We start from the raw sequence: 27,604 nt of genomic DNA on the forward strand, positions 1-27,604 counted from the left end.
GGAGGTGGCTGGGACACAGTTGAGCTCATAACAACTTTAAACAGAATTATTGATAAATTTAGATTTAGGTCTTCTGTTTTTAGTATTTGTTTTCTATTTTTCCCTTCTGTTTGCTGCTGTGTTCTTCTTTTTCTGCCTTCTCTTGGATTATTTGGCTGTATTATAGATTTTCATTTCATTTCATTCATTCATTTTAGCCATACCTCTTTACCTTCATAACTTTCCACAATGTACTTAAATAATATTGTACCACTTTATGTCAAACATGGAGAATTTGCAATTCTGTATGTCTACCCTCTTCCAATTCTTTTGCTATAATTGTCATATGTGTATTACATATTACTGACATTATATACTCCATAATACAATGGTAGAATTTTTGCTTTAAATGATCATATGTTTTTTAAAGAAGTTAAGAGGAAAATTATATTTACCATTTCCAATGCTCTTCTGCTCTTCATTTCTTCTATCAATCCAAGTTTTCATCTAGTATAATTTCCCTTAAGCCCAAAGAATTTCTTTCAACATTTCTTGTAATGCAAATCTGCTGATGATTAGTTCCGTTCATTATGTTTTATCTTTAAAAAAAAAGCCTTGGACTTTATTTCATCTTCATTCTTGATTTTTGCTGCATATAAAATTCTTGATTGTGTTCTTTCATTACTGTGAAGATATTATTCCCTGTCTTTGAGTCTTTATTATATTTTATGTGTACTGAGTTTGATACCTCTGTATGTCATTTTCCTCTGGCTGCTTTCAGATTCTATCTTGACCTTTGATATTTAGTGGCTTGGTTGTGATGTGGTAGGTAGGATTTTCTTTGTGTTTATCTTGCTTGGGATTCACTGGGATTCTTGAATCTATGATTTTATGCCCTTCATAAAATTTGGGAGATTTACTTCCATTCTTTTTTTCAAATAAATATTTATTTTCTAGTTTATCCCCTCTCCTTTCCTTCTAGGACTCTAGCTATATATATTTTGGATATTTTCACAATGTCTCATAAGTTCTTGAGGCTCTGGGGTGGGGTTTTTTTCTTTATTTTGTCTCTCTGTTCTTCAGAATGCATAATTTTTATTAATCTACCTTAATTTTTTCTGACTCTTCTGTCATTTCCATTCTGTTGTTAAGCCTATGCAGCAAATTTTCATTATAGATATTGTATGCTTCAGTTCTAAAATTTCCATTTTGTTCTTTATTATAGTTTTTATTTCTTTTCTGACATTTTCTGTCTTTTCATTCATTGCAAGCATATTACACTTTATGTCCTTCAGCATAGCTGTAATAGCTTCTTTTAAAACCTTTGTCTGCTAATCTCAACATCTGGGTCAGCTCAGTTAATTGCCTTTTCTCTTGAGTTTTTCTTACATTTTTCTGGTTCTTTTTTTATATGTAGATTTTTTATTGAAGTAAAATTGGTATATATAGAACATTATGTAAGTTTCAGGTGTGCAGCATTATAATTCAAATCTGTATACACTACACAGTGGTCACCATGACAACTCCAGTTACCATCCATCACTATACAGTTGACCCCCTTCACCTATTTTGACCACCTCCCAATCCCCTTCCCCTCTGGTAACCATCAATCTGTTCTCCGTATCTATGCATTTGTTTTTTATTGTTTGGTTTGTTCATTTGTTTTGTTTCATTTTAGATTCCACACATAATGAAATCATGTGGTATTTGTCTTTCTCCATCTGACTTATTTCACATCACATGATACCCTCAAGGTCCACCAATGTCAGTGCAAATGGCAAGATTTCATTCTTCTTTATTGCTGAATAGTATTCTCTCTCTCTCTCTGTCACACACACACACACACACACACACACCACATCCTCTTTATCCATTCACCCATTGATGGACACTTAGGTTGTTTATCTTGACTATTGTAAATAATGCTGCAGTGAACATAGATATGCATATATCTCTTTAAATTAGTGATTTCATATTCTTTGGATAAATACCCAGAAGTGGAATAGTTGGATCATATGGTAGATCTATTCTTAGTTTTTAAAGAACTCTCCATACTGTTTTTCCATAGTAGCTGCATCAATTTACATTCCCACCAACAGTGTACAAGGGTTCCCTTTTCTCCGCATTCTCTCCAACGCTAATTATTTCTTGTCTTTTTAAAAGTTTTTAATTCCAGTTAGCTAATATAGCATTATAATTTTTCCAGGTATGCAATATAGTGATTCAACACTTCCATACATCACCTGGTGCTCATCATGACAAATGCCCTCCTTAATCCCTATCACCTATTGAACCCATCCCTCCATCCCCTTCCCTTCTGGTAACCATCAGTTTGTTCTCTATAATTAAGGGTCTGTTTCTTAATTTCTCTCTCTCTCTCTCTCTCTCTCTCTTTCCATTCTTGCTTTTTTTGTTTCTTAAATTCCACATATGAGTTAAATCATATGGTATTTGTCTTTCTGTGGCTTATTTTGCTTAGCATTATACCCTCTAGCTCCATCCATGTTGTTGCAAATTGCTACATATATATAAATACATATAATATCACATCTTCTTTATCCATTCATCAGTCGATGGACACTTGGGCTGCTTCCATATCTTGGCTGCTATAAACAAAAGGGTGCATGTGTCCTTTTGAATTAGTGTTTTTGTATTCTTTGGGTAAATGCCCAGTAGTGTGATTGCTGGATCATTGGGTAGTTCCAAGTTTAACTTTTTGAGGAACCTCCGTACTATTTTCCACAGTGGCTGCACCAGTTTGCATTCCCACCGACAGTACAGAAGGGTTACTTTTTCTCCACATCCTTGCCAACACCTGATTTTTCTTGTATTGCTGATTTTAGCCATTCTGACTGGTATGAGGTGATATCTCATTGCAGTTTTGAGTTGGATGTCCATGATGGTAAGTGATGTTGAACATCTTTTCATGTACCTGTTGGCCATCTGTATGTCTTCTTTGGAAAATATCTATTCATATTCTGTACCCAAGTTTTCATTGGGTTGTTTGTTGTGTTTTGTTTTTTATTGTTGAGTGTATGAGCTCTGTATATACTTTGGATATTAGCCCCTTATCAGATATATGGTTTGCAAATATCTCCTTCCATTCTGTAGGGTGCCTTTTCATTTTGATGATGGTTTCCTTTGCTGTGTAGAAGCTTTTTAGATTGATACGGTCTCATTTGTTTATTTTTTCATTTGTTTCCCTTGCCTTTAGAGTCAGGTCAATAAACACATTGCTAAGATCAATGTCAAGGAGCTTACCACTTATGTTTTCTTCTAGAAAGTTTGTAGTTTCAGTCTTACATTCAAGTCTTTAAACCATTTTGAGTTAATTTTTATGTATGGTGTAAGATAGTGGTCTATTTTCATTCTTTTGCATGTGGCTGTTCAGTTCTCCCAGCACCATTTATTGAAGAGACAGTCCTTTCTCTATCGTATGTTCTTGGCTCCTTTGTCATACATCATGTTGATTGATTTGCAGATGTTGAACCATCCTTGACTCCCTAGAATAAATCCAACTTAATCATGGTGTATGATTCTTTCAATGCATTGTTGAATTTGTTTTTTCTAATATTTTGTTGAGGATTTTTGAATCTATTTTCATCAAGGATATTTGCCTGTTACTTTCTTTTTTTGTGGTGTGGTGTCCTTGTCTCGTTTTGGTATCAAGGTAATGCTGGCCTCTTAAAATGAGTTTGGAAGCATTCCCTCCTCTTAAGTTTTTTAGAAGAGTTTGAAAAGGTTAGGTATTAAATCTTCTTTAAATGTTTGGTAGAATTCATCAGTGAAACCATCTGGTCCTGGGCTTTTGTTTGTTGGAAGGTTTTTGATTACTGATTCAACCTCCTTACTAGAAAATGGTCTATTCAGATTTTCTATTTCTTCATGATTTAGTCCTGGAGATGGTGTGTTTCTAGAAGTTTATGCATTTTTTCTAGTTTGTCCTATTTGTTGGCATATATTTGTTTGTAGTAGTTTCTTATTATCCTTTGTATTTCTGTGGTATCAGTTATAACTTCTCTTTCATTTCTGATTTCATTTCTTTGAGCCCTCTCTTTTTTTTTTTTCTTGGTGAGTCTAGCTGAAGTAGGTGATGTTTGAGGGGAACTTCAAAGGAAGGGTAAGGTTTAAGTGGTTAGTTCTCTGGAGGCTGGAATTGAGTTCCTTGGCCCATCACTTTTACTCCCTCTACAGGTTCTCTCTGGGCCATTTCTTCCATTCTTGTGCTTTAACTTCCATCTATACGCAGTAGTCTTCCCAATTTTAGTCTCCAGCCTGAACCTGTCCCCATGAAGCCAAATGATTGTTGGATATCTACACTGAACATCCCACAGCCACTGGGATGGAAATCTTCAACACCCTCTAACCCTATCCAACTAGCTTTTTCTCCAGCGCATGGCACCAATACCTACCTGGTCACCCAGGCCACACTTCTCAGCATCACCCTTAATGTCCATCTCCCCTGTCTAATCACCCACCAAGTTCTGACAATCTATCTCCTAATTATTTCTAGAACCTATATCCTCCTCAAAACACTCCCGTCATAGGTCTTTATCATATTTTGCCTGTATTACTCTAATTGTCCCTTCATTGGCTCCCCTGGATCCTCCTCTACACATGGACTAGAGCAATTTACCAAAAATGCTAATTCAACCACATTACCCCCATGCTTAAAACCTTCTAATGGTTCCCCAATCTGAAAAACTGAGGGTTTTAAAGATGGCCTTTTTGAAGGCACTACAAGCAGCATTAGTGTGGCCCTGCCAGACTCCCTGGGTAAGCTCAAGTAAGTCCCTTTCCTTCTATGAGCCTCAGTCCCTTCATCTAAAAAAATAAGGAGATTGGAATAGTTCTGTGCTTCCCAACAGGTGTCTGGACTGCTAGTCTCATGAAATGCTTTTTCCACATGAATCTGGAGTTCACTGTGTTTGGGGAATGTTGCATTCAATAGCCCATATTGGAGAGTCATAATGCATGCTGGCATGTCACAGGCTCTGTGGCAGTCAAGAAAATCTGTTAACTTACCTTCACTTCGCTTTACTCAAACTTTTGTCATCACACAACCCTTTTGGAGCTGAACATCTATTAGAATCTTGTGGAACCAACATTTGTAGAATATACTTTGAGTAATGCTGTAGTGGATGATTACCTAGGAACTGCATTGCTCTACTAGATGATGATTCTGCTGAAGTTACTTTTGAGGGAAGAGGATGACATTTGTTTCAGGTCTACATCTGCCACAGTAGGTGCCCAGAGAGCATTAAACAGGACGTTCAATAAGAAATGGGTAAATTGGATAGAAAGTACAGCTAGTTTGGATGCAGACAATAATTACCAGCCATGAGAGGAAACCAGATTGTTCCCAGAAAGAAATGAGTACAAAGTTTTGATAGAGAGAGCATGTCAGCCACAGTGTGACAGGTATGTGACCTATATGCCTGTGCTGCTGGTCATGATAGTTCAAGGCCATTCTCAATGGATTTTTCCTTTGGGAAAGTTAACCTCAGGGACTCCTGGGTGGCAAGAGGAGAAGCTACCCCGCTCATGTTCCTTTCATTGCACATAAGGCATCACTGGCACTTGTAAATGTTGACTCTAAGTAGTTCTACTATTAAAGCAGCTCTTTTATATCTTTGGACCATGTCCTGGACAAGGCAGAAGGCTTCGTGGCACTGGGCGTGGGGCCTGGCCTGCTGTATTCCTCAGCTGGGCCTTGCATTAGCACTGATTGCTGGCAAGGCTGTCAGCCCAGGGCTGTGTTTTTCTAATCAAGAAGGTCAATTTAGCGCTTGGGAAAGACTAGTCAGCTGGGCCACATTACTTTCCCCTCCTGGTAGAAATAATATAGGCAGAAACAGCGGAAGCTTCTGTGAATGGTTTTTTAGGCAGCCCCAAGCCATTGAGGCCCTCTCCTCCCTAGGCCCTCAAGGCTTCCCACCGGAGTTCACCAACACACCTTCCTATCCTGGGTCTGATGGGAGAGAGACTAGATCCTCTTGCCTACTGGTGTCTCCTAGCCCCTCGTGCTACCAGGGGAAAGGAGGAGCAAAAAGCATTTCCTGTTCGCCCAGGCAGGAAGACTGAGGTTTTATGTACTTTATCAGAGTCCCTCTTAGGAAATATTTCACTTTCTACCTTGTTTTTGTAATGCAATGCCATTACTAGTTGTTGCGATGTATTGAACGCTTACTCTATCTACTACACTGCAGGCACTGTGCTGCGTGCTTTCCATGCACTGGCTCATTAACTCCTCATGACAACGCAACGAGGGTCAGTACTAATATTATCCCTATTTTGTAGATGGTGAAACCAAGGCTAAAAAAAAAGTATAAATTAACTTGCTCCAGGCCATGCAGCAAAGAGATGGCAAAGCTAGGATCCCAGCCCAAGTCAGCCTGTTTTGCAATGCACCTGCTCTTGACCATGACACCACATTGCATCTCTGTTAGTTGTTTACTCCTTTGGCTCTATCAGAGGTATTGGGATCTTTGAAGGCAAGGCCCATGTCTGGTTCATGGCCAGACTTGGCACATAGTAGGTGCTGAGGGGAGTCTGGTAGTCAGTGCAAGGCTGCCTGTGTCAGAGCATTATGTTCACTTGTCTAGGGTGTGGGGGAAAGTTCTCTGCCATGTAGCCTTAGGGAAACAAGCGCATCTGCTCCTTACTTCCCAAGACTGGCATCCCCCAAAGATAATTACTGTGGACTCTCAGCTGTTGAAGCTCAAAGACTATTCCACATCAGCTCGGTCTGTTTCCCAAAACAAGTTTGCATTGTTTTGAAACCATGGTGCAGGACACCCAGAGAGCAAATAGAAGTTGATCCCCACACAACAGGCAGTAACTAAGGCACCAAGAGTGCGTGGGACAGCTTTGCGGGGCTAAAGGAGAAGGCTGGCTAGTGCTGAAAGCATGCACATTTCAGGAAGGAGCCCACCCCTTCAGAAGGCAGCCCAGTCAGTTGAAGCAGGAGCCCTGGGGTTGTTCCCACCCTTTAACCCAATAATTCCCTCTCCTGAGATTTTATTCCTCAGAAAGCATTTCAGCAGAATTAAGAAGATACATGCATGGAGATGTTCATTATGAGATCGACAGTAGTAATATAACACTGGGAACAAATGAATTGCCCAGAAATAAGGGGTGGTTAATTAAATTATGGCATATCCATTCCATTGCATATTATGAGGCCATTTAATATGTTCTTTCTGAAACATGCAGCAGCCTGCGGAATACATGGAACAGAAGGTTTTGTGAAGAAGTACCATTGTATTTATATTGTGATCCTGAAACTTACAAACACTTTCTGCACTTAAATGCCCAAATATAAAGAGCTGTATTAGAGTGATGGGATCTGGGTGATATCTTTTTTAAAAATGTCTTTATAATTGTTATATTGTTTTCACATTTCCAAATGGAATAGTGTGTGTGTGTGTGTGTGTGTGTGTGTGTGTGTGTTTTGGAGGAATCTACACATAATTTCTCCCCGAAACTAATTCTATTTGCAGTGGATTCCTATATCTACTTGAGAGTAAAAGTATACATATGAGGAACAGGGACAAGAAGCAAACAGGTGCTGGTGCCATTTGATGCATGATCAGGACCATGACATGTTATTGAAAAGAAGCCTGGATCCTTCCATGATACAGCTGGCTATTCATGAACCTTTGAAATGGATAAGGCTATAGCATCTGGTCCATTGTTGCCATTCCTATATTGCCAGCCAGCCCTTATCTTAAATCTTTAATTTGCAAATGGTTCTTGCCTATCAGTGAACAAGGATGAATCCAGAACCTTTCTCTCAGATGGAAAAAAAAAAAAAAAGGAAGGGGACACTCTTCCCCAAACAAGAGAAAAAAGCTTGTCCCAAGTTCCAAGCTTGAATGTCCATTGGTATTGTTAGGGCCCTTGTAGGCAGAGAGCTTCCCAACCCCCACCATCAGACAGGGTCCCCTTTAGCCCAGGAGTAACAGAGTATGTGACAGAACAGTTTTTGGAGGCAGCACTGGCGACTCCCATCTCATGCAGCACCTTTGGTATTGATGTTCTGCTTGGCCTGACAAATATCAACCTTGTGCCTCTTCTTCCCATCTTCAAGCCAGACACATGGATAATTACACCTTGGTACTGTGTACAGTGAAATTAGCAGAGGTTCAAAGCATTTGGCTTTCATATCTCCCCACACCCACCATTCCTGCTACCCCCTTCATAATTGGCACCTTTTCAGATACTCAGCTTGAAATAGCTGGAAATAGCCCCTTGCATTACCATGCTAATTCACACCCAGAGGCAGTTAAACCCATGGATGACCATATCGGTGAGGGGAACCAATTGGCTGCCTTAAGTTGAGGCCTTTGGTGTTCTCACTTCAAAATTTTACTGCACTGGCCCTTGTTAAAGGCTAGGTTGGGATGTGGAAGGATATAGATATATAGATATATCCATTCTATCTCTCATTGCTCCTCATAACCAGGGCCGGTATAAAGAAACTGATACTGAGAGGTGAAATGACCTATTCAAGGTCATGTAGCTAGAAGTGACATGGCTGGCACCTTAACCCAGGACTCATGCCTTCAAGTCTGATGGTTTTTAGTAGGTGGCCTCTGGAGAATGTGGTCCTATATGGACATGTTGTAGTGGCATACCCTAATACCACCAGTGTATCCACAAGTCTTGGGTAAGTATACTGTATGCCCATTCCCTTTGCTGGGTATACGATGGGGCAGCAGTTAAAGGAGATGCACTGTCCAGCCTGGCATGCACCTGCCCCCACCAAGTTCAAGGGTTTCCCTAAAAATACTTCACAGGACCATTCTCACAGCCCTTGCTGTTTGCTTTGTGCAGCTACCTCTTCTGGCCTCATTCCCTTGTACCAGTCTCAGCTTGACTATTAGTTACTATTTTTGCTCTTCTTTTTATTTTAATGTCTTTAGTTGTAAAATATAACAAAGATGTACACAGCCAAAACATTGCATATAAACAAATTTCCATAAAGCAAACACTCACATAACCACCATCCACATCAGAAAGATAACATTGCTGGCACCCCAGACACCTGGCACATGTCCCTTCCCAAGCACTATGCCCCCACTTCCTACTATAGGAGACAACTAGCATGGCTTTTCCAACAATCACTTCCTCGCTTATCTTCTTAGTTTTACTACTTACATGTGGATCCTTGAGCATAGTGCTTTAGCTTTGCTTATTTTTTTTGAACGAAATATAAATGAAATCATGCAATATGTATTCTTTTGTGCATGGCTTCCTTCTATTGTTTGCAAGATTGATCCATGTTATTGATATAGAACATTTCCATTACCTCAAAAGCTCCCTCATGCTCTTTTGCACTCAAACCCCTCCACCCCAGCCCCAGGCAAGTACTGATCTCCTTTTTGTCACTATAGATAAGTCTTGCCTTTTGTAGAATTTCATAATTTCATATAAGTGGAATATGTACTCTTTCGTCTCAAGCTTTTTTTCTTTCTTTTTCTTTTTCTTTCTTTCTTTCTTTTCGCTTACTACAATTTTTTGAGCCCATTCACGTTGTTGCATGAATAAGCAGGGTTTTTTGCTGTGTAGTATTCCATATCATGGAACACTTGTTTATCCATTTGCCTATTTATGACATTTGGGTTATTTCCAGTTTTTGATTATTACAAAAGAGCCTGCTATGAACATTTGTGTACAAATATCTGTATGAACATATATTTTCATTTCTCTTGGGTAATATTTAGTAATGGAACTGTTGGGCTGTATGGTTAGTATACGTTAAACTTAAAAAAATTTTTTTTAATCTTTATTTACTTTTGAGAGAGAGAGAGAGAGAGAGTGGGGGAGGAACAGAGAGAGAGGGAGACACAGAATCCGAAGCAGGCTCCAGTCTCTGAGCTGTCAGCACAGAGTCCGACGTGGGGCTCGAACTCACAGACCACGAGATCATGACCTGAGCCGAAGTTGGATGCTTAACCAACTGAACTACTCAGATGCCCCAGATATTATGTTAAACTCTTAAAGAAACTGCCGGAGTTTTCCATTTGATCATACCATTTTGCATTCCCACAAGGCAAAGTTGAAGAGATCCAGTTATTCCAATGTATCATTTTTTCTTATATGGTTCATCTTTTTTGTGTCCTATAGAGAGAATGTTTGCCTATCCCAAACTTGGAAATATTTTTCCTGTTTTTCCCTTGAAATGTTTATAGTTTTAGCTTTTATGTTTAGATTTATGGTCCATTTCAAGTAATTTTTGTAGATGGTGTATGATGAAGGTTGAGGTTCATTTTTTCCTATATGAATATTCAGTTGTAATCACACCATTTTTTAAAAGTCTGTGCCATCATCGATTGAATTACCTTGGCTCCCTTGTTGAAAATCAATTGGCCAATGTGTGAGAGGCTATTTCTGGACTTTCTATTCTTTTCCATTGATCTGTTTGTCTATCCTTACAACAATACCACAATTTCCTGATTATTCAATCTTCACTATAGTCTTTAAGGTCTGTTAGCATAAGTCCTTCAATTTTGCTCTTCATTTTTAAACATTTTATTTGTAAATTAACATTTTTGTATATAGTTCTATGAATTTTAACACAAGTATAAATTGGTATAACTAACCCCACAATCAAAATACAAAATAATCCCATATAGGGGTAGCCCAGCAAGATAGAAAACTTTTAGACAATGACATTTCTACTTTAGCCAAATATCACAGGAAAAAACTATGACGCCACCCATACTCACACCATCATAGATAGATTGAATGGGGAGCCTAGATTTCCACACTTTCCAGGCTCTAATGAGGCTCAGAGAAGGCTGAGTGGGTAGCTAGGATTTACATTCACTTCAGCCAGTAGTAAACTACTTCCTCCCACTGTAGTGTCAGTGGAAACCACCTGGGGAGCCTGAACTTCCAGCCTCTTGAGAAAGTAATAAAGGGCCCCCATAGGCTCCCTGCTGTGGCCTAGGAAGTCTAGTGGAGATTCAGGACATTCATCACCACCCAGAAGTAACAAGGCCACTGCTCCACTCTGTGGAGTGAGTGGAAACCACATGGAGAGCAGTAACAAAGCACCTTCTAGCCATGGAGGTATTGGTGGAAGCCTGGCTGGGAGCTGGAACTCCCACCCCTGGTCAGCAATAACAAGGAGCCCCCAACCTTCGACACCAATAGAGATTGAATAGGGAGCCTGAACTTTTCCCTTCTGGCAATAAAGAGATGGTATAAATTCCCTCTTCCCCTGTTGCATTGGTATCAGAATAAGCCAGATAAAACAGGAGGTGTAAATCAGATCTAGAGTCTCATAACATAGAACCCAAAATATCCAGGTTTCAGTTCAAAACCACTCATCTTACCAAGAACTAGAAGGATCTTAAACTGAATGAAAAAGACAGTCAATTGATGCCAACATTAAAAGATATCAAGGAGAACCAGGGGCGCCTGGGTGGCTCAGTTAGTTAAGTGTGCAACTTCGGCTCAGGTCATGATCTTGCAGTTGATGGGTCTGAGCCCTATGTCAGGCTCTGTGCCGACAGCTCAGAGCCTGGAGCCTGCTTCAGAGTCTGTGTGTGTCTCTCTCTCTGCCCCTACCCTGCTCGCACTCTGTCTCTCTCTCTCTCTCTCTCTCAAAAATGAATAAAATTTAAAAAAATTTAAAGATATCAAGAAGAACCAAATAGAGGGACACCTGGGTGGCTTAGTCAGTTAAACATCTGACTTCGGCTCAGGTAATGATTTTGTGGTTTGTGGGTTCAAGCCCCACGTCAGACTCTGTGCTGACAGCTCAGAGCCTGGAGCCTTCTTCGGAGTCTGTGTCTCCCTCTCCGTCTGCCCTTCTCCTGCTCATGCTCTGTCTCTCTCTCTCTCTCTCAAAAATAAACATTAAAAAAATTTTTAAAAAGAAGAACCAAATAGTTATTTTAAAACTGAAAAATACAATAACCAAAATAAAGAACTCAATGGATGGATCCAACAGGAGAATGGAGGGGACAGAGGAAAGAATCAGTGAACTTGAAGATACAGTAGATATTCAATCTGAGCAACAGATAAAAAAAATAGACTGAAAAAAATTAGCAGAGCCTCAGAGACCTGTGGGACTATAACAAAAGATATAACATTTGTGTCTTAGGAATGCTGGAAGGGCAGAGAAAGGGGGTGGACTGAAAAAGTACTCAAAGAAATAATGGCTGAAAACTCACCAAATTTTGCAAAAGGCATAAACCTACCAAGAAGCTACACAAAACCCAAACAGTATAAACCCAAAGAAATCCATGCCAAGACATATCATAATTAAACTTCTTTGTAGACAAAGAAAACACCTTGAAAGCAGCAAGAGAGAAATGACACGTTAACTATAAGGAAAAGACGATTTGAATAACAGCAGATTTCTCACAAGAAGCCATAGAGGTCGAAGGAGGTTGCTCAACAGCCAACCCCAAATCCCATGTCTAGCAAAATTACCTTTGAGGAATGAAGGGGAATATCAAGACATTCTCAAATGAAGGAAAACTGAAGAGATTTTTTCACCAACAGACTTATCCTAAGTGAGTGGCTAAAGGAAGTTTTCCAAACAGAAAGGAAATGATAAAAGAAGGAATCCTAGACATCACCAAGAAAGAAAGAACAATGGAAAGAGCAAAAGTATGGATATATATTTTCCTTTTCTTGAGTTTTCTAAATTATTTGATAGTTAAATTATTTGATAGTTAAAGCAACAATTATAACAGTCTGATAGGGTTCTAAATGTATGTGGAAGAAATATTCAAGACGTTGTAAATAGGAGAGGGTAAAGGGTTGTAGAGGGAAGTAAGGTTTCTACAGTTCAGTCAAACTGTTAAATATTGACACCTGCAGACTCTGATAAATTTTATATATATGTAGATATAATTTGCATATTTAAATTAAATTGCATTAATATATAATTACACCTAGAGCAACCACTGAAAAAGCTATACAAAAAGATACACTCAGATAGTACAGGTGAATCAAAATGGATGTTCAGTATCATTAGCCATCAAGGAAACACAAATTAAAAGCCAAGATATTGCTATAAACCTGTCCAAATAGCTAAAATAAAAAAATGAGGACAACATCAATGCTGGGAGGATACAGAGAAACTGAATCACTCATACATTGTTGGTGGGAACATAAAATGGTGCAAACATTCTGGAAAAATAGTTTGGCAGTTTCCTAAAAAACTGAACATACAACTTCCATACAACCTAGCAATTGCCCTCTTGGCATGTATCCCAGAGAAATAAAGATGTATGTCCATATAAAACCTGTATATGAATGTTACAGCAGCTTTATTCATAATAGCCCCAAATTGGAAATGATCCAGATGTCCTTCAACAAGTGAATGGTTAAACAAACTGTGATACATCCATACCATGGAATACTGTTTAGTAATAAATGGCAAGAATTATCAATGCATGCAACAAGAATAAATTATCCCAAGTGAAACTGCTAATCTCATTTATGATTGGCCTTTTAAAATGGGTATGATTCAATGTGTATAACATTCTAGAAATAACAAAATTATAGAAATGGAGAACATATTGGTGATTACAAGGGTTAATAAACAGTGGGGGAAAGAAGGAAGTGAAGTAGCTGTAAAAGGGCAACATGAGGGATCCATGTGGAAATTGGAGGGGGTGGTTATGGATATTCAATTGCTCCAGCACTATTTGTATCATGGTTCCCATGTATATTATGTATATTTTTCCTTCTGACTTCTTTTGAGATTTTCTCTTATCTTTGGTTTTTAATGGTTTGACTATAATGTAGTTCATCATGATTTTCTTTGTATTTATTCTGCTTGAGGTTCACTGAGCCCCATGATTCTATAAGTCATAATTTTCCTCAAACTTTAGGAGAATTGTGGCCATTATTTCTTAACATATTATTTCTTCCAATTCTTACTCTCTTCTCTGTCTGAGACTAAAATTGCAAGCATATTATTGTATTTGATGTCCCACAGGTCCCTGAGGTTCTGTTCATTTTTTTCGAATTTGTTTTCTCTATTCTTCGTATTGGATAAATTCTGTTAATTTGTCTTCAAAGTTACTGGATCTGTCTTCTGATTTCTTCAAACTACTATTAAGCACATGCAGTGAATTATTCATTTCAGTTTTTATCCTTTTCAATCCTAGAGTTTCATTTGATTATCTGGACAGTTTCCATTTCTCTGCTTAGATTATCTGTCTGTTTGCTCATCATTACCATATTTGCCTTTTATTCTTAGAATATTTTTTTCATAGTTGCTTTATTTTTTTATAAAGTTTATTTACTTTCAGAGAGAGAGAGTGTGTGAGTGGGTGAGGGGCAGAGAGAGAGGGAGAAAGAGCAAATCCCAAGCAGGCTTCGCACTGTCCACATGGAGCCTGGTGTGGGGCTTGAAGTCATAAACCATGAGATCATGACCTGAGCTGAAGTCAGATGCTTAACCAACTGAGCCACCCAGGCACCCCTCATAGTTGCTTTAAAGTCTTTGCTAATCCAACATCTTGACCATCTCAGGAATGATTTCAACTGACTGCTTGTTTCACAATTGCAAGGTTCCTTGTGTGTTTAGTAGTTTTTTATTATATACTTGACATTACAGATGGTACCTTACCCTATTTATAGCCCATGCTTAGCCAGAGACTTTCAGGGGACCCCACATGGACCCTTACCCATTGAATTGTGTTTCCTCCAAATTCATAGGTTAAAGTCCCAACCCTCAGTACCTCAGAGTGTGACCTTATTTGGAGATAGGGTCTTTATAGAAGTAATCAAATTAAAGTGAGGTCATTAAGGTGGGCACTAATCCAATATGACTGGTATCCTTACATGAAGAGGAAATTGGGACACAGAGATGCCTGTAGATGGAAGGTGACTTGAAGATATATAAGAAGAGAGCCATCCACAAACCAAGGAGAGAGGGCTAGAACAGATCCTTCCCTTACTGCCCTCAGAAAAAACCTGCCAACACCTCAACTTTGGACTTCTAGCCTCCATAACTAGGAAACAATATTTTTTAAGCCACCTAATTTGTGATAGTAAATTTATTATGACAACTCTAGCACACCAATACATGGACTTTTTGTGCTTCCTCCAACTTGTAGCTGTCTCCTGTCCAGTACCCTATCCCACAGATCACAGCCATTTTATCTTCCCCCAACTCTGATCTCTGCCTCCCAACCTCAGTGTGACCACCATTCTCCATTTGGATTCCAGCTTTCTTGCCTGCAGTTAGGAAATTTTCCCCACACAGAGAACCAGAGCAATTGTGGATCTCTTCCCTTGCTCTCAGGGACTGAAGTCTTGTGCTACCTGTTGCCTAAAGTCTAATGTCTAGTTTCTAATGCCTGAAGGCAATTGTTTCATATCTTTTGTCCAGTTTTATGGTTGTTTACTATGGGAGTGCTACTCTGGTACCAGTTATTCCATTACTTCTGGAAGTGGAAGTTCCCTATATTTTTTCATCTAACCCCACCAACTTATTCCAGTATTATTATATCATTCCAAAGTAAACCCAAAACTTCATGTAATTTAATTCTGGATGTGGTGATATTTTCTTTTTCTCTTTTATTTCAGCAGTATTACTGTCATGTACCTTAGTGTGGTTTTCTCTGAATTCGTCCTTGTTGAGGTTTGTAGGCCTCTTGAATCTGCAGTTTTATCAGTTTTAGAATGTCCTTAACCACTAGCTCTTCAAATATTTCCTATGTTCCCATTTTCTCTTTCCTTTTCAGTGTCCTCCTTGGATGCCAATTACACATAGGTTAGGACCTCTCATTCTGTCCTCTGTGTCCCTTTCTGTTCAATTGTTTCTCTGTGCATATTCTATTTTATTCTAACCTATTTTCCAGTTACCTAATTCTTTCTTCAGAAAATCATCTAGAGCTAGTTTCTGTTGCTTACAACTAAAAACTCTGAATAACAGAGGACCTATAAGCCCTTGTTGAGAACCTGGAATATATTCTTCCTTATTCTCTCTAAAACCCAATCATCCTTTGGGCTCCAACACAAGGCTCCTCTCTTCTAAGAACCACAGCCTAAGTATTCCACTCATTCTAATAGTATTTCCTAAGTATTTGTTGTGAGCCAGGCACTGTGATAAGTGTTGAGGATGTAGAGATAAATTAATAAATTAGACCCTGTTCATTTACTCCAAAAGTTCCCATTACAATGATAAATGGACAATTAAAAAGAAATTGATAAGAACTGTAGTAGAGGCTAGGTGAATCCCTGGCTCATGGCTACCCATCCATGACGGGGAAATCAGAGTAAAAAAGTTGAGACTTCCACTTTTGATAATGGAGGATTATCCTTCCCACTAAAGAGAAATAAAACTGCTACTTTAAAACATTAAAGAATAGTTCTTCTAAAATATTAAAAGTCTAATAATATAATGAGGATTATGGGGCCAACATCTGAAAGAACACAGAATCAGAAAGATAAATGCAACAGTTAGGGCCTGTAGATAAAGGAATTTATAGGAAGGAAGGATATTGGGTAGCTCACAGAATTGCTGGGAAGGTTAGAGAATCAGGCTTGTTGGCCATAGGGCCAAATCCACACACAAAATCATGGTCCAGAATGAGCCCAGTGAAAACATCTCTATTGGCACCACTGAGTGGTAGACCTTGTAATTTGTCCACTAACATCATCATTGATGGCCTCTGGCACCACAGGTATATTTGCTCCAGGAAATGGGATGCTGTGGCAGAGTCTCTGCTGGCCCTGCTTGTCTTCATTAACACTGACTCAAAATCTAATTGATATACTGTGCCCCAGCTTCAGAAGGAAGCTAGCCAAGTAACTGGTGCTTTCAGCTTCCTAAAACCCAGGAAGGGGAGTTAAGATGCAGGGCAGCCAGAAACAAATAGATATCCACCACAGGCCCAAATCAGAATTGTGTGGCATTGATGCAGTTGGCCTGTCTGTGCCAATCTGGCCACTCCCACACTCTTCGAGGTCACGCACTAAGGATCCTTTCTCTTGTGTGTGTGGATCATGTGTATACACTGGCCTTTCTAGGTTCCCTTTCTCTACCACATTTCCTACTACATCAGAAGATATGTGCTTCCTCGCCCCCCACCCCCTGGATTAGGAAGCCAACTTGCCTCAACACTTAATACAGAACTCCTTGCCCAGAACATGAATCCCAGCCCACATCCTTGCTTTTGTGCCTTTAGCACATGGAATGCTTTTCCAGGGCTTCTCCCCAGTATCACGGGTCAAAGCCAAGAGTTTCTCTTACTTATAGAGCATCAAGTTCTAATTCTACAAGCAGAGCAATTGTCTGTTTTGAAACTTTGGAGGGGTGCAGAGCAGGGGACAGTCGAAGTCCTCTGCCCTTTCCATAGTAAGTGATTGCAGCCAACTCTGAAGCTTTGGTGTTTACTGTGATGTTTATGTCATTATTTGATTTCTTGGCATTCAAAATCCTCATTAATATACATTTGTGCCTCCCTGTGGAAATAAAGGAGCGTGTTCTCTGTGTATGTACTCACATTTCTTTATTTAGCCTGGCACCTGCCTTCTCTCTCAGCATGTTAGTTTAGCATCTGTGCTGTTCCCTTGAAAATCTCTAGAGCTTACAATTCTTAGAGAAAATGGTTTCTTTTTCTCTAGGAAGATTTTTCTCTCCCCCCTGGACTATTCTTTAAGGCTTTATTTAAGCTCTTACATCACAAGTTGTGAGCTGTGCCACCAACTTCAGCAGGTAGGGCTCCCGAGTACCACCTCCGCCCACTCCCACCAACCCTAGTTACCAGCTCCATTAGGCCCTCTCAGCAGAGGGAGGTATCCCAGGCCAGAATGACGGCTGCTTGTAAGGATCCTTTCATTTCAATCCCAGAAGAGTTCTAAGGATGACTCACTTGTGAGGGTTCCTGTCACCAGCTGGGCCCCAGGCCATCTGTGGGCAAGAGGGAAGGTGTCACTGGAGCATTCCTGGGTATTTGTCATTTACCAGGCCATAAGAGAGCTGGCCCTCAGGTTTCAGGAGTTACAGGGAGGGACTGAGACTATCTCTAAATAACCCTCAGGAGGCGGGCCCTGAGCCAGGGGACTTCCTGCATGGATTACTGGCCTACCGGCTGGTAATGGACATTTAGCGCCATTTCTTACAAGTATCTATTGCAGGGCTGGGAACAAGTTGTCAGCCTGGCCACTTGTTCAAGTCCTCATCTCTGGAGATGACCCAGAAGGAATAGCATTGGGTGATTGTGTCCAGCCAGGCTACAGAGTATCCAGACCTACAGTTGCATCCTGGCTTCACCATGTACTCACCTTCTGACTTTGGACAAGTTGTCTCTCTATCTCAGTCTTATCTCCTCATCTGGAAGATGGAAGGGTTCAATGAGAGTGTCCACCAAGCATGTAGGGCAGTGCCTGGCTCATAGTAGGTGCTTAATAATAAAAATTCATTGTTATAAAATAACACTGAACCTGAAGACGGGAATTTGAGCACCAATTACTTCAGTAATGATGGGAAACTCCTCCCCCACTTTCTTTGCCACAAGGGTAAGGAGAAACAGCACGTGCCCTGCCTGCCTCCTTAAAGCTCAGAGGGTTGAAAATGAGAAAAAGAACATGAAAGGGCTTTGATTCCTGTCAAGTGCTGCCCCCATGGGAGAGAGGATTGTCCCAGGATGAAGTTAGGAAGACAATTGGAACAAGTGGAAAGGAAGATGCAGTCATAATCTTCCAAGGTGGCAAAAATAATCCAAACTGAAGTAGGCAGAATGCCATCATGCTGGCTTGGAGGACTCTAAAGGAGAAGTGCTGAGAAGTCAAGTGGATTTTTCTTAAACAATGTGCCTTACCATCTCCCACCCTACCCCTATGTTAGAGCACGGGAATACTCACATGCTGAGCTGGCAGAGAGGAGACTGTACTCTGCCCTCACTTCCTAGTCACATAACTTCCCACCTTTCTGGGTTGTCCTTTCTTCACCTGCAAACTCAAGACTCAATAGTACCCACCACCCTGCGTTGACAGGGGCTTAAGCAGTATTACGAATGTGAACATGCCTTTGAGTCTATAGCGCATTATAGAAAGGTAGAAGGTTGTTTTTATTATGCATCTGCATCAACGAAAAATATAAATGGAAAGTTGATTTTTTTTAAACAGAAAGTTGATTTCAACCCAGCTAATATTTTGCACATGCTCAACCCCTGTTGTGCCCTGCTTCTTCAGGAATGTGTCTCTTCTGTGTTTCAGGCCTGGAAAAGGGAATTTGTACCTGTAGGGAGGGTGTGTGGTGTGGTGTGTGTGTGTGTGTGTGTGTGCGTGTGTGTGTGCACGCGCGCACATGTGTATTAGTTTTCTAGGGCTGCCATAATATTTTTTAAATATAATTTATTGTCGAATTGGCTAACATACAGTGTGTAAAGTGAGCTCTTGGTTTTTGGGGTAGATTCCCATGGTTCATCACTTGTATACAACACCCAGTGCTCATCCCAAGTGCCCTCCTCAATGCCCATCACCCATTTTCCCCTCTCCCCACACCCCCCGCCATCAAACCTCAGATTGTTCTCTGTATTTAAGAGTCTCTTATGGTTTGCCTCCCTCCCTCTCTGTTTCTATTTTTTTCCTCTTCCCTTCCCCTATGGTCTTCTGTTAAGTTTCTCAGGATCCACATATGAGTGAAAACATATGGTATCGGTCTTTCTCTGCCTGACTTTTTCACTCAGCATAATACCCTCAAGTTCTATCCATGTTGCTACAAATGGCCAGATTCCATTCTTTCTCATTGCCAAGTAGTATTCCATTGTATATATAAACCACATCTTCTTTATCCATTCATCTGTTGATGGGCATTTAGGCTCTTTCCATAATTTGGCTATTGTTGAAAGTGCTGCTATAAACATTGGGGTACATGTGCCCCTATGAATCAGCATTCCTGTATCCTTTGGATAAATTCCTAGTAGTGCTATTGCTGGGTCATAGGGTAGTTCTATTTTTAATTTTCTATGGAACCTCCACACTGTTTTACAGAGTGGCTGCACCGGTTTGCATTCCCACCAACAGTGCAAGAGGGTTTAGGGCTGTCATAATAAAGTACCATGAACTAGAGGTCTTCAACAACAGAAATGTACTGTCTCCCAGCTCCAGTGGCCAGAGTCAGATCAAGGGGTCAGCAGGTTTGGTTTCCTCTGAGGGCTATGAGGAGATTCTGTTTCCTGCTTCTCCTCTAGCTTCTGGTGGTTTACCTGCAATCTTTGGTGCTCCTTGACTTCACCCCCATCTCAACCTTCATTTTCACATGACATTCTCACTGTGTGTGTCTTTCTCCACTTCTTATAAGGACACCAGTCATATTGGATTAGGGGCCCACTTTACTCCAGTATGACCACATCTTAACTTAGCTAATTATACCTGCAACAACCCTATTTCCACACTCTGAGGTACTAAAGTTCAGAACTTCATCATCTGAGTTTGGGGAGGGAAATGATTCAACCCAGAACAGCATTTGTGTGTTTTGATGAAGCACCACTTTTAAAGGGCATCCAAGCCTCTGCCTTCCAAGCCGTTGGCGTCCCTCTACTCCCCCATCTCTTCAGTGTCTTCTCATCCCCAGTGATGGCATAAGCAAAATGGTCATCCAGGGGCCAGGTGGCTGAGGAAAGAGGCGTGTGGTGGGGCAGAGAACTGCCGAGACTTGTAGCCCTGCACACCTGCCTGCTCAGACCAGGACAGAGCTCCCGCCATTCTCTGAACAAACTCCATTCTGTTCCCTGCTGATGCCAAGCGCCCCCTTCTCTGGGCTACTCTGGCCTGACCATCTCCTGAAGGAGCACTTTCTAGCTCCTTGACCTCTGCAGCCCTGCTGGGCCTGGCCTTTCACATGGCTACCTTAAAAATATTCCTGCTGGGGACAGCTGGTGTGAGCCAGCTGCCTCTGAGGTCCCCAGGGCAGGCCTGGGTCTGCATGACCATGGTGGAAACTTTGGGCATGTACGCGCTTCCCTTTCCTCTGCCTGTGCAGCCCAGCCATGTGTCAGACTTCAGAATGACATAGCACTATCTTGCCACCCCTGCCATCCCTGGTCACTTCTTGATCCAGAAACTTTCCTACTGACAGTGCTGGTCAGAATCTGGCCCCATTGTTCCTGTGCTCTTGCTGCCAGGAAGCTCAGAGCCAAGCATATTTTGGTGCCAGTGGTCTTGCCCAGGGCTCAGTTAAATGACCTCTCCCTTCTCTGCACATTTCTGCTTGTCACTTAAAAGTTCCACCACTGTCTTTAATCTATGTTTGCATTGGAAGCCACCTCAGATCCTTAGAGAAATATGAATATTAATGGTGTTTTTCTTACTGCGAATGGGCTGAAAAAAGAGAGGTGTTTCCTTGACTTTATTTATAAATGAGGTGGTGAGCAAGCAGGCGGTGTCTTCATAGGATATGGCCAGTCTGGCAGAAAGGGTCCTAGACATAGTGTAAAGATCTGGGGTTGATTTCCTGCCCTACCTCTAACAACCTGTATAAAATCAAGCAAACCACTGTATCTCCGCAAGCTTCAATTTTCTGACCTGTCAAATGGGCTCATGATCTTTTTCTTCCCACTTCAAGAGGCTCTTGTGGGTACTAATAAGATCAAATGAATAATAATCAACACTGTTTTAATCCATATTGTGTGCCAGATACTGTCCTAAACACATTATATGTATTATTTCATTGAATGCTCACAACCACCTGAAGAGATAGGTTCTGTTATTGTCCCCATTTTGCAGAAGAGGGAACTGAGGCTCAGGGAGATTAAGAACTTGCCCCAGCTCACACAATGAGTAAGTTTCTAAGTCATGGGGTCTGGCTCCTGATTGCTTGCTCTTATCCACTGCATATCCTGCCTTTCACAGCACAAATGAAAGTTCAAGAGATGGTATGAAGGTTTTGTCAATGATAAGGTACAATCCAAATTCAGAGGAAGTACCTGTATTTTCATTTATTCTAGGACTCAGCTTCCCCCTCCCCAAAGTGTAGAGGTTGGCTCTAAAGTCCCTTAGGTCTTCTCCCTCTCTGACAAGCTCTCAGTCTGTGTGTGTGTCTTATGGAATATGCAAAAAACAGGTACACAAATGTGTTATTTATTGTACTTCTTAAGTGACCATATTAGTTACCAGGGTAAAGTGATACTCATGTTAGAAGTTGGCACACTGTATTTTTGGCTACATGATTTTATTTTGAAACAAAAATCACAAAATAGCTTGGCACCAACCCAAACATTCTAGATGTGTGTGAGGCCCATTCCCCAGCGACCTTTCAAAAGTCTTGGCTCTCCCAGACCATAAAAGCATGTGTTGCTACCAGAGAATAAGAGCTTATGCCATCTCAGCACCATGCGAAGCCTATTGAGGATACCAGCTCCTGCAGGCTTTCCTGCAAAGCCCCTGTACACTGAGAGGGTATGCATTGGAAGACAGTTACCCAGAAGCGCCTGTCTTTAGCTGCCCAATGGGAGTGACTGGGAGGACTGCTAATTTCTAAACCTTGGCCTTTTTAGGGAAGGGATAAGGTTAAAGTCCCTTTGATTTCATCCTCAGTATCTTCTAGAGCCTCCAGCACTGCCAGGCTTCCTGGCCCCCAGCATTTCCTGCCACATAACCCGAGACCTTTTCAGCCCCTCCCACAGGCTTTTCCCTGCACACTTATCCAGACCCTCAAAGCATCCTAAGTCACTTGCACACAGGACTCGGCATGTTGTCAGGTGGGGCTCCCAGTCATGAGGCCCTGAGGCAGCCTAGCAGCCTGCCACTTGGGCAGTTGAAACACAGTAGGCAGAAGTTTGTGTGCTAAGCAGAGTGACTCTAGGGGGAGATGGGGCAGGAAGGGAGGCAGACCCCAAGCCTGGGACCCAATTCTTGAGCTTGCTTGTAGCCCGCCCGACTGCCTGTCATGGGGCTCCTGCTGCAGTCCATCTGTATGTCTTCTCAGTGCCAGGGCCTGGTCTGCGATCCCCAACTCTGCCTCCACCTATCCTTGTGCTTCCCAAGAAATGTGGCCCTGCGGTTATCTCCTCCCATGGGGTGTTCTCATAATCTTGTCCCCACAGGAGATAGGACTGTAGAGCGCATTCAGTTTACCTCTAGAATAGTGGCCCAACTCAAGTGCGGGAGCCAGACGCCTGTGGTCCCCTTGGCTTGGGGTGCTTGCAAAGACTTTGCTAGGCCCTGAGTTTCAAAAGAGAAAGCCTGCAGTAGAAGTGGAAGCCACAGTGCCCTTTGCTTCGGTGTTCAGGAGGTACGGGCAGTGGGGGCTAACAGCGCACTGGTGCCACTTTTCTGCCAATGGCTCCTTGGCTGTGCCAGCGTCCTCCTCGGCTGACCACACAGCCACAAAAGCAGGCTCCACTTGGCTTTTCTTCCCTGGGGGGGGGGGTTTGCAGGGCTATGGATTCCCAGGGCTTCTCCCCAAGTGGCCTGGCAGAATGAGCCATTCAAACCTCTTCCTGATTTTCCACTGTCTGTACTGCTCCAGCACAGCTCAGACCATGTTGCTCCCTGCTCAAAGCTTTCCATGGCCCCCGCACCCTAGGGGCTCAGTCCAAAGCAGATGTGACCTTCAAAGGCCTCTGTGGTCTGTGTGCAGCCTGTGTGCCCAGCCTCTTCTCTCATGGCCTAATCTATTCCCTCTGGCCTACTTGAGACTCCCTAGTAGCAGCCCCTACTTCTCTCTGTCCTGCCCTGGTATGGATTGCCCTTCTCTTCCCAGATCTGAGGTAGTCTGCCCTTCTTTTATGGTTATATGAAATTCTACTTTGTAGTGCGACCCTGGTATATCTAGGCATGGAGTAGGTGCTTTATATATAACTTTTCACTTAGCTAGTTCCCCATGTCAGCCCTACTACATAAGCACAGTTATTATACTTCTGTTTTACAGATGAGGAAACTGAGGCACAGAAAGGTTTACTGCACACCCACTACTAGTACATGGCCAAGCTGGGATTTGTACTTAGATCTGATTCCTCTTCCTTCTGGTCTACCTCCAACCCTTCCTCTGAACCACTGCCCACCTCCAAACCTATCCTCCTGCCCACTGTGCTAGGTCAGGGTCCTTGGATGCCACCGTTTCTGGTCTCTCTCCCTCATGCATTCCTCCAGCACCTAGTCCAGGTTTGCATGGTCCAGGCTAGAGTTGGGCAACCTGGTAGGAGTTAGGGGTCTACCTTGGCTGGCATGGGGTGTGGGAAGCCATGGGATGGAAACAGGCAGGCCCTGCCTTGGTCAACCTCCCTTCCCTTCCTGAGTGAGGACAGAAGTGTCTGCTTTGATACCAGTGGTCTGGGCTGCAGACACAATGCTCCTGTGGGTAGCCATTTCACCCCTTCTGTGTGTTACATGCAGGCACTCAATAAATCCTGTAGATAAGGCCACAGCAGGAGCTCCTGCAATTTCAGAGATCCAGGGAACTTCTTGGTGACCCTGTTGTCTGATATCTCCATTCAGCTTGGCCCAAGGCAATTGGCATCCTCAGCCTCCTCCTCAGGACCCAGGGCTGGGCCTAAAGCCTCTCTCCTTCTTCCCACTCCCCTCAACTCTGTACACTCTACCCCTTCCCTAGGCCATGAGCAAGGCTTCCCCAGCCACACTGAGAGAAGTCACAGGGATTGTAGCTAAGGGTCAGACTGAATCTGAGAATGAGGCCACATCCCCCAACCATGGGGCTGGGCCTCGTGCCCACTATAAGTTCTGAGGGTGCACCATGCTCCGTGAGCTCCTAGTGGCTAGAAAGAGATGCTTAGCCAAGCTGGGCTGCACCTTTCACTCAGTCTATGAAAAGGAAACTGTGTTTAGGGTTTGACCAAATCCTTGACAAGAAAAAGCAACCTAGCAGCATTTTAGAAAGGAAGTGCCCACTGTAGCGGCTGGGGCAGCATGGAGTAGGGGAAGGGTGGGAAGATGTCAAGGGGTTTGCTCTGGGTTTGCATGGACTTCAGACCTGCACTCTTCTGCTCTGTTAACCAGTAGCTACATGTGGCTATTTTGCCTTAAAAGTAAATATAACTAAACATCCAGTTCCTCCGTTGCACCAGCCCTATTTCAAGTGTTCCTTAGCCACATATGGCTAGTACCTACCATATTAGACCACACAGATCTAGAACATTTCCATCACTACACAAAGTTCCATTGGACAGCACTGTCCTAGACTGTTTAGGCCAAGAGGAATGAATATGGCTGGGGTTCTCCTCTAAATAACTCTCTGCCTCCTCCCCACCTATCCCACACAAGACAGGCCTGTACCTTCCACCTCTGCACGGGTTACTCTTCTCTCTCAGGTGCTGTATGTATGTGTGACTAACAGCACCCCATACTCACCCACTCAAGTGGTCCAGTTGCCTTACTTATCTTGTTTTGCCCTGGAGCGTACTTTCAGCTTTCACTGGAACTGGGAAGGAAAAAGCTTTACCTGAGGAGCACTTCACAAAATTAGGTGAGCTAGTTGGGGCTTTTTTGGGAGCTAGATACTGACAGTGATTATACAAAAGTTGGGTGAAGCAAACTGCCCATAGCTCTGAAAACCAGATTGAAATGTAGTCAAGAGGCTAACTCCCCCTGTCCATCCGAAGGAAAAGAGGACACAGTTGTTTGTTTGTTTGTTTTAGCCAAAAATAATTCTTAAATGCTGTTGTCTGTCAAGATGAACTCCAGTCACTTGCTGGCATATAGGAATTTGAGAGAAAATAAAGATCAGATTTGACCAACGAGGCCCGACAGGCAAGCGCGGGTCTTTTTAATAAATGACAGGCAGTAGAAATCATTGGTGTCTGTGGGGACTTGGGAGGGAGGGGGTACAGGAGAGAAGTGATGTTTCTGTGGAAAACTGGTGGTTTTCAGCCAAGTGGACCTCTCTGGTTCTGAGGGGTGAACAGCTGCCCATTTGGGGGCTGCTGGGAGGTCCCCAATGCAGAATGGATGCAGAGCTCTACAGTAGCTTTCATGTGGGGGCCCTCCCATTCTTCACAATGGAGGGAAGTGGGGACAGGAGCAGGGAGGGGGGTGCATGGGAGATGGGAGGAGGTCTGGGAGGAACCAACTGGGTAAATGGGCAAAACAGGCTACTCAAAACTCCCTTTCCCAATAGTCTTGGATGCTTCAAAGAGAAAGAAGGAAGATTCTTTTTGTAGTTTCAGCTTGAGATAAAACACATCAGATCTGGCTTTGAATGAACAATAGCCTTTTCTATTTTCCCAGGTCCCTCCTGCCCTATACTAGCATGCATCCACACCCCTCTCCCATCTCAGACTCACTTGCAAAAATGAGGTGTGTCTTCCTGAGGGTAAAAGGTATGCATATATCTCTGTATTATTTCTTAGAACCGCATATGACTCCACTTCAAATAAAACATGTAACTTAAAAAAGAGAGAAATGAAAGGAAGTAGTTTCCTTGCTGGAGGCATCTCAGGCCAATCCCTTCCTTCTCTGGGCCTCAGTTTCCTTCTTTGTAAAATGGGACTGTTGGAGTAGCTGATCTCTGAGGGCCCTTGCAGGCCTGAAGTGCCAGAATACTGGCCAGCGAGGACATAGCAGGGCCCTGGGCAATAGCTCTTCTGGGGGCACCTGCGAGGTGGTCTCACCAGGGGCTGCATCTCTGCTCGACAGAGGAAGAAGAGTCCAGAAGAGGCAGTATGGCCGCTCGGGGTCACCCAGCCTGCTGGTGAGGGGCTGAGTCTAGAAGTTAGATCCGTTGCTCTGAGTCGGTAATCTTCACCCCCACGTGAAGTCCCATCCAAACAGCAATGGTAGTTACAATGCACAGATGGGGAGAGTCACAGTGCAAGTGTTTTGTCCTAGAGGTTGTCCTCTGCTTCATCCTTGGTGACACAAGGCAGCCCAGAAAGGTGGGAGGTGAGCAGGGTGGACACACGGAAAGGTGGGATAGTGTTATCTAGCACCAGAGCCATGCTTTGGCCACGCTGGGAGCCGGAGCTTCACCTCAGGGACACGCTCCCTGGTCCCTCTGTGTATGCATGCTGCCAGCAGCTCTGGGGCAGCAAACTCACTTCCTGTCTTTCCTACAAAGATTGTTTAGTCTGGTGCCTCCCTTTCATCTTGGGGGATGGCTGCTGGGGATTGATTTCTCTGGGAAAATATGTTTAACTGGGCCAAGTCTATTGGAAGTGGCAAAGCATGTGCATTTTAAGCCCTTTCTTGAAGGAGGAAAATAGCCTCATGCCCCTATCACCACCAAGTTTCTTTTAGAGCAGAGACCCCCATGGTGCACCTATCAATTGTGCGGTGGAGCTGGAGCTGGCATTTGGCAGGGCTCTCTGAGATGGTCTTTGAGGTGGTGGGCATGGTGGCTAGGAGATGCATTCTGGGAGGGTCTCTGAGCACCAGGCTGCTCACAGGGCCCCCAAGGAGAGCATCTTCCTTTCTTCCCTGAGAGAGTAGATGGATGGGGAGCCCCATCGGTATCAGGATGGCCATGGCAATGGCTCCTAGGAAGCAGAAGCCACCCTACTGCTCTCAGAGGCCCCAGGACTGGGGCAGATAGCATGTGACTGGGTGCTCATTCTTTGCTAGTGGAGCCTGCAGCTTCTGGGACCTGGGAAGGGGGCAAGATGCAGGCTCACCATTCACCAAGGACTCTTTCCTCTGCATAGTCAAAATAGCTAATAACAATGTGACTTCTCCCTAAAACTCA

At 42.7% G+C, this 27,604-nt stretch overlaps 1 long non-coding RNA gene across 1 annotated transcript in view; it reads left to right on the forward strand.

Annotated features, from left to right (window-relative positions):
• LOC125932043 (uncharacterized) overlaps positions 1 to 27,604 on the forward strand; it is a 275,833-nt gene that overhangs the window by 157,802 nt on the left and 90,427 nt on the right. The gene's annotated exons all lie outside the window — the stretch shown is intronic.

The sequence above is a fragment of the Panthera uncia genome, chromosome X (assembly GCF_023721935.1).
Source record: "Panthera uncia isolate 11264 chromosome X, Puncia_PCG_1.0, whole genome shotgun sequence".
Taxonomy (NCBI): domain Eukaryota; kingdom Metazoa; phylum Chordata; class Mammalia; order Carnivora; family Felidae; genus Panthera; species Panthera uncia.